The 12872-nt window shown below is 47.4% G+C and overlaps 1 protein-coding gene and 1 long non-coding RNA gene across 2 annotated transcripts in view; both read left to right on the top strand.

Annotated features, from left to right (window-relative positions):
• PTEN (phosphatase and tensin homolog) overlaps positions 1-2068 on the top strand; it is a 108555-nt gene extending 106487 nt beyond the window's left edge. The window contains exons 12-13 of the transcript XR_004278723.1: positions 1073-1238; positions 1815-2068. The gene's annotated coding sequence lies outside the window, so the exon portion shown is untranslated. The remainder of the gene's footprint in view (positions 1-1072; positions 1239-1814) is intronic.
• Positions 2069-6027: 3959 nt separating this feature from the next.
• Positions 6028-12872, top strand: part of LOC116573365 — a 374338-nt gene continuing 367493 nt past the window's right edge. Inside the window, exons 1-3 of the long non-coding RNA XR_004278737.1 lie at positions 6028-7363; positions 7529-7636; positions 8102-8188. This is a non-coding gene — a long non-coding RNA (uncharacterized LOC116573365). The remainder of the gene's footprint in view (positions 7364-7528; positions 7637-8101; positions 8189-12872) is intronic.

Raw genomic sequence — 12872 nt, 5'->3', positions numbered from 1 at the left:
GCCAGAGGGGGCAAGAGCGACTATAGGGCCAAAGCCTGTAGAAAGGAGAAATACGGACAAAATAATCCCCTTTTTGTTTTAGGAAAATGTAAAGTGGTGCCCCAGGGATTGTTGGCAAATATTATCATCTTTGAAAGCTACTACTTAACACAAATTCCGGGAAACCAGAGACTTCTGGGTAATGTGAATCACAAGGAAAGAATGCCCTATTCTGTGGCTGCAACTTTTTAATGGAATACTGGTTGATTTTGAGTGAAGAAGGCCAGGGGTCAGGGTCAGTTTGGGAGAATTTCCTGCCTGTTTCTGTCAAGGCGCCTCCGCAAGACGCTTCTTTCTTGGCCGTCTTGAAAAGTTTCCTGGGATCACCCACATGTGGGAGCCACCCATACCTCTAGGGGCAGGGCTCCCCTTTTTCTCTACATGGCTTAACTGAGGGTAGAGCTCAATAGCTCTGTGTGGACCTCTGTGTGCTGCGATGGCTTCTGAAGAAGATCTTTTCTGCGTCAGTTCCTAATGAAGAGTTCTGTGGTAGGAAAGGGCAGGGTGGGGACTGGGGCAGAAGGGTGCTTCCAAAGAGAGGGCCAGACTTGGAGGGCTCAACGTTTCTATTAGAGTCAAGGAATGATAAACAGCAATTTGGGGTTCGAGCATCGGTGGAGGGCAGGTGTGCAGGGGATGAAGCTGGGAAGAGTTTGGGACCTCCTAGCGCTTAGGGAGAGGAGCTGGCCCCAGCTAGGATGGAGAGAGTGCCCCTAGAAGTCCCCTCCTGGATCCATACTGGTGCAAATATGGTGGAAGGGGGAGCCTGAGGAGAGGGAGGTCAGTTAGGAGAAGGAGAGAGTGAGGGGAAGGGCAGGACTTGCCAGGGTGGAGCACACAGAGAGGAGGGGGACCCAGCGACATCAAGAGTGTGGAATGGATAGGATTTGGTGATTTCAGTGCAAATGATGAAGGAAGATGAGGCAAGCCCCGTTGGATGCCGGTGGTGCTCTTTACCCAACAGGAGCAGGGAACTTCTTATTTACTTCTCTGATATTTTCTCTGTACGCTGATGCTTATTTTTGGCTGCTAGTGGAATCTGAAATGGAGAAAGCTAAAGATGGCTGACTGGTTGCTGCCCCACTGCTGACAGAAAGAGAGTAGATAGAACAGCCACTGCTTTCCCTGTGAGCCAGCTTTGTTTCTGGGGGAGAGACACGTATCCCAGCACGAGATCACCTGGCAGCGGTGGACTGGAGGTGGGTCCAGATGCCAAGGGGCTGAAGGGGGAGCCCTCCTCTACCTCTGCCTGGGTGGACGTGGAAGTTGGGCATTTGTGAGGGCTTCCGAGAGGAAGCGACTCTTGAACTGAGGCTTGAGGGACACGTGGGCATTCTGTGGGTGGAAAAGTGAGATGAGAAGTGGGTAAAGACATCGCATATGAGAGAACATGGCAAAGTCGGGCGATGGCAAATGGCGCAGTCTGGCCGAAGGCTCGTGTGAGCAGAGGGAAAGTGTGAAATAAAGCTAAGAAGGAAATCAGGGGCAGAGCAGGAAGGGCCTTGAGGCAATGACAGGAAGTTACAGTCTTTGCCTTGTAGCTGATGGGGAGACGTTGGGGAGCTTTGAGGAGAATTACAGATGCCATTCTCTCGCCCACTCACGCACTCACCAGATGTTACCCAAGTTCCATGTTGGACCACTCTGGCAGCAGAGTGACGGGGGGGTGGGCAAAGAAAAGATGTTTAGCGGAGAACACCAGCTGTTTTCCCAAATGTACGTCTTCTGCCGGGATACACAGCTAGATGACAGTTCTCTGTCTTTCTTGCTGCTAGGTGTGGCCATGTGTCCTTATGCCAGTCTACGCCATGTGTGCAGAAGGGAGTTGTGCTGCATCCTGGCGAGGGCCTTTGAGACCTCTCCTGTGCTAGGCTTTATGCTTTTCCTCCTACCGGCCAAATGAGTTGAGACCTTGGAAACCAAGTCTGGAAGATCCTGGTGCTGCCATGAACACAGGCCTCCCTACTCTCCGGAATCGCACCCTGGACTGTTATGCGAGTCAGAAATAAACATTTATTATGTTGAGTCATTGTGTGTTTGGATCTATTCCCATAGCTTAGCTACCCTAAGTGTACACAGTTGGTGTGAAGAAAATGGAGGTCTCAGCTAGGGCCATGATGGTTTTCAGATTTGAGGATGGTCCCACCACTTCCGGTTGTCTTTTCTGTGGTTTGGAAGGAAGCCCCAGGCTTAGGCAGGAGGGATCCTAAGACGGATCCAAGAGCTGGAGGCCATCTCCTGCCATCGCTCGTGGAAGTTACTAAGTGCTGTGTGTGCCACTGTTTCTTGTTAGTGAGAAGGCAGGAGAACGTGTTGCTGAAGTCATTTTGGTGGTGTCTAAGGCAATTCCCTCCAGGACTCCTTCCCCATTTGCTTCGGCATGTTCAAAGAACTTTCTGGCTCTGCCTCGACTTGTCCCCGACCACTGAGCTCTTAGTGACTCTCTTCGTTCTTCCAGATGTTGACACGCATGGGCACCGTCTACATAACACATTCAAGCTTTTCCCAGCTTACAAGTCAAGTCGCTCGTGCCACGCAGCCCCTCCTCTAGCTACAGCGCTCTCTGTTCTCCCTCATCTCCCGTGTTGGGAGCCAGGACTCTTCTCCAGCGAGCCCTCCAGAGCTGTTCCACACAAGCCTACCAGCTTAACTCTTTCTTTGCCAAACCCCGTGGATATTACCCAGTCCTTATCCCTGGTGACCTTGAAGGTCTCCCCTCAGCTTCCCTGACTGCAAACTCTAAACCTTAGTAGGAGCGTGACTCCAATAACCCAATAATAGAATATATAAATATTCATGTATATGTATGTACATTTACACAGGAATATACAAAACGGCCAAGGAAATGTTAACACTGCTTGTGAACTATTAATCACGTATAATCACGTATTGATGGAGCCAAGGCCCCCCTCCCAGTCTTCGTATTTCTCCAATCTGTGTGGAGGGTCTTGCGTTCTCTTTTACTCTTCATAGAGTTTTTCTCTGGTGTATGTTTCTTTCTCCTAGTTTCTTGTGCTTGTTGGGTTTATCCCTGTTGTCCTAAAAATCTGGCAGTCATCTGCGTTCGGTCTATCACCTTGATCCAATTCCAATACCACTCCTGCTGTACTTAACGAAAAAAAAATTTATGTCTATTTTAGATCTTTCTGTCCTATTCCAGTCTCTTTTTTGGACTGATAATTTTTATTAATTGCTTTGTTTTTTTTAGGTCAATAGCGATATTAGATACAGACCACAATTTTAGCTCCTTCCCCAAAGCTCCCTCTCGCTTTTCTTTTCGTTGTCTTTTTTCATTGACTAGAAATTCCAGATTGCGTTAGACATGGTAAGAGAGGACATCTTTATCTTATTTTTGGTGTTAGTGGGACTCATTTTTTTCACCATGTATATCATATTAGCTGCTGGCTGTACGTAGGCATTCTTTATCTTGTTTGGGTTCTATCTCTTTGTTCCCTCTCTTTCTAGGTTACTGAACAATTAAAAAAAAAAGTGTTGATGTCGTATTTTTATCCAATTCCTTTTGACCTTCATGCAGAAGTGAGTTTCTCCCCATTTAACTTAATCAAATAAATACATTTCCTAATGGAGAGAGGTCATCTGTTACCCTGGTCTTCTTGCTTTGTGTCCAACTGTCACTGCAGAGTAGGATGAAAACAAGACCCCGAGTGACAAGTGACAGGACATCCCCCGCCCATGAGGAGGGCAAGATGGATAGACTGCAGTCTGATTTTCTAGTTGTCGTTGTTGTTTTTTTCCCAGTCACAACAAGTTTTCATTATCCTCTGAGAGCAGAAGCCTGCCCCACAGAGAACAGGAGTCTGATCAGGCAGCTTCCAGGCCAGGACCTCAGGGCCCTGTTGCAGCCATGGAACAAGACAGAGCCACCTGGGGAACAGGATAGAAGCTATCTCTCTGGCTCTTCACCAACCACATAACCAGGTGTAGACATGGCATGTTTTCTCCTCATCAGCTCAACATGCCCGGAAGGGAGGCAGGGGCCGAGGTAACGAGGACCTTCTACTGTTGCTTCTCGCCTTCTCCCCCTTTTCTCAGTAGGGGCTTTGATTCTGCACTAGTTCATATCTGACAACTGCCCTTAATCCTAAACCTTAGGACTCAGCCTCAGGAGTTCCAACAGCGATGGGCAAATCCTTCTCTTATGAGCGGTAGTTGGCAAAGGCGGCCAGTTATCTCAGGTGTTCACAATTATTTCCTGGACCTTTCCCACAGAGTAGACCCTAATGAGTTATATGGGAGGGAGACTCTCCTTTTTTTTAAAGAAAGAATTCAGCAGTCATGGAAGTTGAGCCATCTTTCCATGAGTGTGTGATCCTAAATCCTGTCTTAATATTTAACTGTAAAGTAAGGCAATAGCTTAAAACATTTTAAGGTCCTAGTGAGGAGCCCAGTAGACTAGGTTATCAAACTGTGGAAGAGGCTTCCCAGTGTGCTCGCTACCCCAAACAGACGTGGTGAGGGGAGAACTGGGAGCTCTGCCACCCTCACCCCCTCCAGCATCTTTCGCATTGGACCCTGGAGGGCTCCTGGTGGGCTCTAATCCCTGCCCTGCTAGAAGGAAAAACTTCTCCTCATGAGTGGTCACACCTACCACGTGACTGATTGCTACGAAGACAGCCCCCTTGCACTAACACAGAACAGGCCGGGTGGGAGCCTTGATTAGGCTGCTCAGGGACCGTGCACAGGGTTTTCGGGTAGATCACACTGCTCTCTCAGCAAGGTAGAATGGGGGCTGAGAGGTCCAGCCAGTCAGGAAATGGACATGAAGATCCCAGGTCAAGTGAGACCAAGAGAGGAGGGCAAGGGGATCAGGTGAGAAGCAAGAGAGGACTTAAAAAGCCAAGGGCAGGTGAACATCATGAGGGAGAAAAGACTGTGAGGGAACAGGACAGACAGCGGAGGACAAGAAGGAAGGAACAGGTGTGCTGAGTAATGTGGGTGAGTCCAAGGAAATAATGGCCTAGGTTCTAGAAGTTTCCAGGCTGTGGTTCTCGGGAGGCACCCAGGTGTGCTTTTCCTTCTTGTTCTTGGATTTCTGTGACAGTCCTATGGATTCTCAAACGACTGACCTGTGTATGTTAGCTTGCGTGTTCTCGCAGCCAGAAGGCCCAGCCCTAGACCCTGAGCGTAAGAGAACCTCCTTTTGTAGGCGGTGGAACCGTGAAACTCTGTCTTTCCCCTCATCCTGTTTTTCCTAATTCTCCCACCTCACGGGAATCCCACAGGGACAAAGCATGGCTGGGAATGTCTGGAGCTTGAGGATTTGAAGGTCACCAGCAGGACTGAGAGCTCGCTCTTCACACTCATGTCCACGAGGCTGGAGATCTTCTATCCCTGCAAGGAGGGCTCATTGAATGTTCTCAAGTTGCGAATGATTATCTACCAACAGTGCTGGGGAGCCAGTCTCCTTCCGTCCTACTTGTACCCCCCAAACTGGCCAGGACAGTCCCCCGATTCTCAGTCCCATTCCTTGGAAACAAAAGAGCAAAAGAACAAAAGGTGAGAATTATTTCACTCAGCATAATCTCTTTGAGTCCTGTCCATGTTGCTACAAAAGTTGGGTATTCATCCTTTCTGATGGAGGCATAATACTCCACAGTGTATATGGACCACATTTTCCTTATCCATTCATCTGTTGAAGGGCTTGAAGAGATTATGCTGAGTGAAATAAGTCAAGCAGAGAGAGTCAATTATCACTTGAGAGATTGACAATTGACAAAGAGAGTCAATTTCACTTATTTGTGGAGCATAACAAATAGCACGGAGGACATGGGGAGATAGACAGGAGAAGGGAGTTGGGGTAAATTGGAAGGGGAGGTGAACACTGAGAGACTATGGACTCTGAAAAACAAGCTGGGGGTTTTGAAGGGGCGGGGGGTGGGAGGTTGGGGTACCAAGTGGTGGGTATTATAGAGGGCACGGATTGTATGGAGCACTGGGTGTAGTGCAAAAATAATGAATACTGTTATGCTGAAAATAAATAAATTAATTTTTAAAAAAGGTGAGAATTAATTGTAGGGGATGGGCATATCAGGAGAAGATTTCTGATTGTGGCTCCGAGGAGAAAAGAGGGCCTGAATGTGATTTGAGTCAGCATGGAGAACTTTCCGTATGCCCTAGGATTCCCACAGAGGCTCCCCCCGCCCCCCGCTTGCTGACCTTAGGACCCATTTCACGGAGCAGCTCTTCTCAGATTGGGACTCAAGGGTGGAGAGAAATTAGAGGGGCATGCCCGAGAAGAAAGGCATTCCCTGTGGAGAAAGCAGCACGGCGGAGGGTGCGGGGAGGGTCAGCATGCTATCTAGACGGAGAACTAAGGACAAGAAGGTAAACTGAGGCTCAATCCTGCCATGCTCTGTGGGCGGGCAAAATGGGCATCAGAGTTACAGGAATAGGAAAGGGATGCATCAGAGGCCCTGGGGAAGGGCTCGGCTTTGTAAGGACTGGACTGAAGATGATGGGGTAGGAGAGGCCCTTCTTGAATCACTTTAAAAACCTTCAGAGACTCAACTGACAGGTTTACCAACACATGTAAACATACTCTGTCTCAGTTAGGGGTAGGCTCAGAAAGACCCACCAAGATCATGGCTAAATTAGACCGAATGTTTCATGTCTGCACTGGGGGAATGGTCTATGTCGCTAACATGTATGTCACTAAATCCTTGGATGTGCTTGTAATTTATATGAAAATGTTAAACAAAAACAAAAACAAAAAACCCCCAAACACCCCCGCCTCCCAAAACCAAAAAACAACAAAACCAACCCGGTCTCCCTTTTTTTTTTTTTTTTTCCTAAGAGAGTTTAAGCTATCCTATGGTCTCTAGCCTTGGATTTTTAATTCACGGCAATGATTTTCAAATCAGTGAAACATTTTCTGCATATTATCAATTTCTGACTACAAATTAGAAAAATGCAAACCCTCTGTCTTAGCACCCGGCATCTCTGAGAAGACATTCTTTTCACAATGACATTTGAAGGCTTTCTGGAGGTGACCGATGGGACAGTCATTCTGAGTGAATTTAGAGATTTTAATTACTGTTGTATTTAATTGCAAGTGGGTGCTGTGGGAAAAAAAAAAAAAAAAAGCTGTCAACAAAGGAAGTAATTATTCCAAAGCATTACATCTGCTCCCCGTTCTCTGTCAAAAATTTCTCACTAAAAATGTGTTTCTTTAAACGTAACTCAAAGCAGCTGATGAAATGTAAGACCATGGAAAGTTTCAAATCCCAGAGCAAATGCTGGGGACTTGACTCAGTGGCAAAAGACCTCCCCACCGTCCCTCGTATCCCTTCCCGGGGCTTCCTACGTAAGTACGTTCGGATGCCTGCCGTTTTGTTTCCAAAGCTCAGTATTTTCCACTTAAACACTTCCTTTTCATAATACTTCTGGTGTCTCTGGAGTGTTATTACTGTTTGATTTTTCCCTTTTAATAATGACTCTGACTGTGGTGCCTTTTTTTTTTTTTTTTAAGAGAGTGGACAGAGCAACACTAAAGCTACAGACAACTGTCCAGACAGGAGGTAATCCCGCAAACCCTCCCAGGATGCCTGCGTCAACAGCCAAGGCCAGCATGTGGAAGGTAGCCTTTCCCAAGATCATTCCTCAGTGTCCTCTAGCCTGCTGGGAACCGCAAAGACACACACCATCCATAAGGCCCTGGGGACCTAATAGATGAGCAGAAGACGAGGTCAAAACCCAGAGTTAGACCGACCCTTTCTGGAAGACAAAGAGGCAGCCGCCTTATCAGTGAATTTAATGAGCACCTATTTGTGTGTGTTAACTTTGCCAAATGCAGAAATCCCTGTCTCCAGGGTGTTTATGATATATTGACGAGACAAGGTGCATACAGACCAAAATGATTTAATTACCATCTCCCCAGGCGGGGGCTCCTAGATGATCTTCCTCAGTGGAATGTCTCTTGTTCTTCCCCATTGGAGAACATCATGATTTTCCTCTTTTCTCCCCCCACATTCAGGACCCTTTTTCTACAGATGTAATTGTACATTTATTGGCTTACCTGTTTCTTGTCTGTCTTCCCGTGCAGAGCTGAGCTGTAAGAACAATAAGGCAGGGGCTGTGTTCATTTTGCTGTTGCTCTATATCCAGAAGCTAACACGGTGCCTGCAACATAGTAAGTGCTCAATAAATGTTTCTTGAGGGAATGAACGAATGAATGAGTGAGTGAACAAAGGAAAGAGAAGCATGGCTGGGGAAAGTCTCCTAGGCCAGGAGAACATGTCGCAGGCCCAGCTAGAAAGGAAGCTGGTTGAAGCCCCTTTTGACAAGGATAAGCCACTTTCCTCCCCAGAAATGACTCCAAACGGCAGGTGGGTGGGTATCTCTATTCCTAGAGGGGCCTCCTAACTGAGGACCTCGTGGAAATAATGAAGGAATCCAACAAGGGTGACAGAGATGCCATTGATAAAAGAACCACACATATTTTATTCTATATTAACTCAATCATTATATAACCAGGGGTAGAATTTTGATGACAGCCACCATCCCTTCCTCCCTGAGGGGCTACACAGAGCTGTTGCCCAGTGTGGCTTGGGGAGCTGTTTCTGTTCTGGCTTGATCTAGATTTCTGTTCTCCCAGCCTCTGCTGACCTCCTTCTGAGTCTGACATGGGTCCTTAACCTACTCTGCCTGCTTGGGAATCCATTACTTCCTTGTTTCGGGGTCTTTATTACTATTTGCAGAATATTCTCAGTCTCTGAAAATGTGATTGCTCAAATTTCACTTTAAAGACAGTCGGTATCAGCTGATATTTATAGGAGTTTTACCTCCCTCCGCTCTAGGCTGCAGAAAGCCTCCTGCCGGTGAGAATTCTCTCTTTGAGTTCTTTGCCTCAGCGAGAGCAAGGACGGGCCCAGGAACAATGGTAACATACAGCCACTATTTCCGTGTATTTCCCGTGGGGCCCGTGCCATGCTGACTCCCCTAGGTAACTATTTACCCCTGCATGAGGAATCTGAGGCAGAGCATGTATTAAATGGAGTGGAGTAACCACAGACCATGCAAAGCCTTATGTTTTGCTGCTGTTACTATCCCTGTAGTGTGGTGGTCAAGGTGATCCCCTGGACCCTGTTATCTGGGGACCGTCCTAGCTCCCTCCCCTAGGGTGTGAGGATCCCTCCTACAGTCCCCTGAATCCAGCCACAGTAGAGAAGGGGAAGGAGAGAGGACCAAGCAGAGGGGTTTAGATTCCAAGTCTAGAAGTGGGATGTCCCAGCCCCGTGCTCAAATTCCATTGGCCCCCAAAATCAATTCCGCGGCTCCATCTAAATGCAAGGGCGCTGGGATGCACGGTCCGGTTATATGACCAGGAAGAAGAGGAAATGGTGTTACTGAGTAACTAGTTTCTGCCTCCCAAAGGTGAAGTGAGTCATAATACAATAAATAACCCAGATCTGGGACTCACCTATGTGTCAGTTGCACGCTGCTAACCGCAGGACCGCACTCCCTCTCCTCCTCCCCCCACCCGTCAGTCCCTTGTTGCTGTTGCTTATTTCGTTTTGTTTATATCCTGTCCTGTAGCCATCCCACGAAAGGAACGTTATAATCTGTTCTTTGTCAGGAGGACACTCCTCTGATCGAGGGCCAGGAGGAAAATGGATTATTGGAAGGGACAGGATTATTGGAAGGGACAGCTGAGACCCTTCCTCCGAGAAACGATGCAACCTCCCTCTGTTCGTGTCAGCAGCTAGCTCGGGGGTGCTGCTCCTGCTGCGGCCACACACCATGAGGCCACATTGGTGCAAGGACGTTGGACCCCTCTGTGGCCGGCTTGCTACTGTACCCTTTGCTGGATGCCTTTAAGTGGCAAGTGTAGTCTACCCTCGCTACACCTGCGTGATGAGCACAACTTTATTTTACCAGCTCAGCTGCGCACCATAGGTGCACATTAAATATTTCTTGAACTCAAGGGCTCATACTTCATTCATTCTAATACCTGCCTTTTCATGCGTGGAGATCTCTGAAATCCGGATCTCACTATTCATGTCATCTCTCGATCTTGATTAGCGGCCAGGTGACAGGACCAACATAACGGCCTGTGAATGTTTGAACTTGTTCACTGGCATTTATATTCTTGTCCCTTCTGTTGGATTCTACGCATTGTCTGTAGCGCCCAAGTTGAGTTTAGTCGCTGTTTGAAATGTTTTCAAAATGATCATCCTGAGTTTCAGGATCGAAATGAAAAGTTGGAGTTGACAGAAAGGTTGGGAAGCAGAACAGTGGGGTGTAAACTTGGCATGAGTAAAGTGAACATTCGTGTTTGGGGAGTCCCTGAAAAATGACCACGTCATGCAAGGTCCGAGAGGTAGATTACTACAAGGATTGGAAACACGGGTACATTTTATCACCGAGTGATGTGAAAAGACATCGCCTGCTTGTACACGTCCAACAAGAACACACCCACATTAAGCCTCTTGGAATGGGTGACAGCACCTGGGAAGGAAGCCTGGAGCCAATTGTGGGGACCCTTGTAAGAAATGTTTTATCATCTGGGCGCCTGGGTGGCTCAGTGGATTAAGCCGCTGCCTTCGGCTCAGGTCATGATCTCAGGGACCTGGGATCGAGTCCCACATCAGGCTCTCTGCTCAGCAGGGAGCCTGCTTCCCTTCCTCTCTCTCTGCCTGCCTCTCTGCCTACTTGTGATCTCTCTCTGTCAAATAAATAAATAAAATCTTTAAAAAAAAAAAAAAAAAAGAAATGTTTTATCATCAACACCTGGACCAACAAAATATCCTGGACCAGGAAAATATGAACATTGGTTTGGCATGGTTCGATTCTGAATGCAAAGATAACTTCTGGAATTTCTTAATTAATTTATTTTCTTTTTTTATGCATACGCAAGAGTGATATCTAATAAAAGCCTTTGTCCCCATAAGTCTAGAAAAGCTTCTTCAGCAAGCATAAAATACCAATTCTAGGTGATGAGAAAGCATTGTTTCATAGACTAATTGCCATCTTTCTTTCTTAGTGGTACATAAATTAATGATGCATTTTACAATCGATGGCTTCTTAGTATCAATGAAATAGCAGCTTTTCCATTTGAGTTCCCATTCCCTGGGGTATTAGAAATTAAATTTCTGTCAGTTCAGCAACCCCCCTCCCCATGACTACACTGCATTTCCTGGGGCCTTGCACACGGCTACCACTGTGACTGAGGCCCTTGCATTCGCTGAGTGTGATTTTCCATCTGTACTGGGAGCCACCGAGATGGCCGTGTCTGGTGCTGGACAGGACACGGGTCATTACTGGGTCTTTTCTGTTCTCATCTCAGAGCTCTTTCAGGGTTGGTGGATCTCTCTGCTGGTTCTGGAGGGCTTGGGGTCCACATCCCTGGATACAGAGACTCTGAGCCAGGGAGGCCCTGGGCCCCATGAGGGGGCTCTCTGGAGCATGAGTGTATTTTCCCCCTGTGCACCCTGCGGGGTGGCTGGGCACAGGGTGGGAGTCCTCCTCTCTACCGCTCTTAGACATGGGGGGTCCAGCTTCTCGGCTGCACCCCGTGGGTTTGGGGAACCTCAGTAGCTCTTTGACTGCTTCTGCTCTGGTGTCTTGCAGCCTCCCCATCCCAGGGAGGGGAAGGGGCGCATGTACCCTACCTGTGTGGGGTTTGTGCATTTTCCCTGCCATCCACACATGATGAGGGGAGGTGGTGGGCAGCAGGACCGACTGCTGAAGACCCTCCCAGCCTCCTTTCCAGCTCCCCCATCCTCCTAATCCGGGCAACACCTTCTAATCTGGAAATCCAGCAAACCTGGCTCCCAAGTCACGTCTCCATTTTTTTGAAGCTCCTCAGAGGCTCTGGGTTCTAAAACCGAAGCCAAGAATAGACTCGTGGTTCTCACTGTGGTGTGAACAAGGGCTCTAGAACGCACAGCAGACTAAAGACAAGGACGATCTGCTGGAAAGAAACAAGAAAATCACACAAGCGAACCTGTAAACATTATTACCTGATTTCCTGTTCTTGCTGTGGGGACCCTTTTGCCTTTATTTTAACATGTTCATGTGGATCTGTTTCTCACAGTGTTGATTTTCTGCCTCTGTCCCAGGAGCCAGTGATGCCTCAGATTTCTTGTTTCTAAAACTGCCTCGGAAAGCAGGGTGAGGGGACAGCCACTCTCTTCCTTCTCATCCTCCTCCAACTGTTACAAGGTTTATAACCTTTGTTCCGTTCTAGAGAGTCGGTAACGGCAGACGAGTTCAAAGGAAGGAAAGAAAGTCATGCGGATCCTCACTGTTCCAAGACCTAAGACACTCACTGCCTGGTGACATTTTTTGGTTTCTCCTTCCAGTTGGTTTTTAGTGATTACGTAGCTTGTGTTATGTTTTTATGGAGCTGAGCTCCCATCAGGAATAAAACCCTAGATCCTGCTTAGTTCATTCAACTATGGCCGAGTCTTTTTCTTTACGATCCTGAAGTCTTCAGAAACATTAAATGTAGCAGTTTACGCAATAACATCTAAACCTAGTGTTGCGCACTTAGCCTATCCCCATCATCAACATAAATAAACAACATCACAGTGATGACACTTTTGTGCATGGACGTTTCCCCACAATTGTCACTGTTTTCTTGAGACAGATTCCCAGAGCCGGAATTCCTTGTAAGAAACAATCCAGAAACAAGGATTTCCCTAAGTGTCCTCTCTCCCCGTGAATCCGTTGTTCCACTCACACCCGTCTGTGGGTAGTACATACTGTTTGTCCAGGAGTTTTCTACAAGCTGTTTTTTTTTTTTTTTTTTTTTTCCTCTCCCTCTTTAGCTTCTGTGGATCCTGATGGCTTTTTCTGGCATCATTACAATG

This window comes from Mustela erminea, chromosome 14 (genome assembly GCF_009829155.1).
Source record: "Mustela erminea isolate mMusErm1 chromosome 14, mMusErm1.Pri, whole genome shotgun sequence".
Lineage (NCBI taxonomy): Eukaryota > Metazoa > Chordata > Mammalia > Carnivora > Mustelidae > Mustela > Mustela erminea.
Note: the sequence above shows the minus strand (reverse complement) of the source record. Positions and strands in the feature narration are given on the sequence as shown.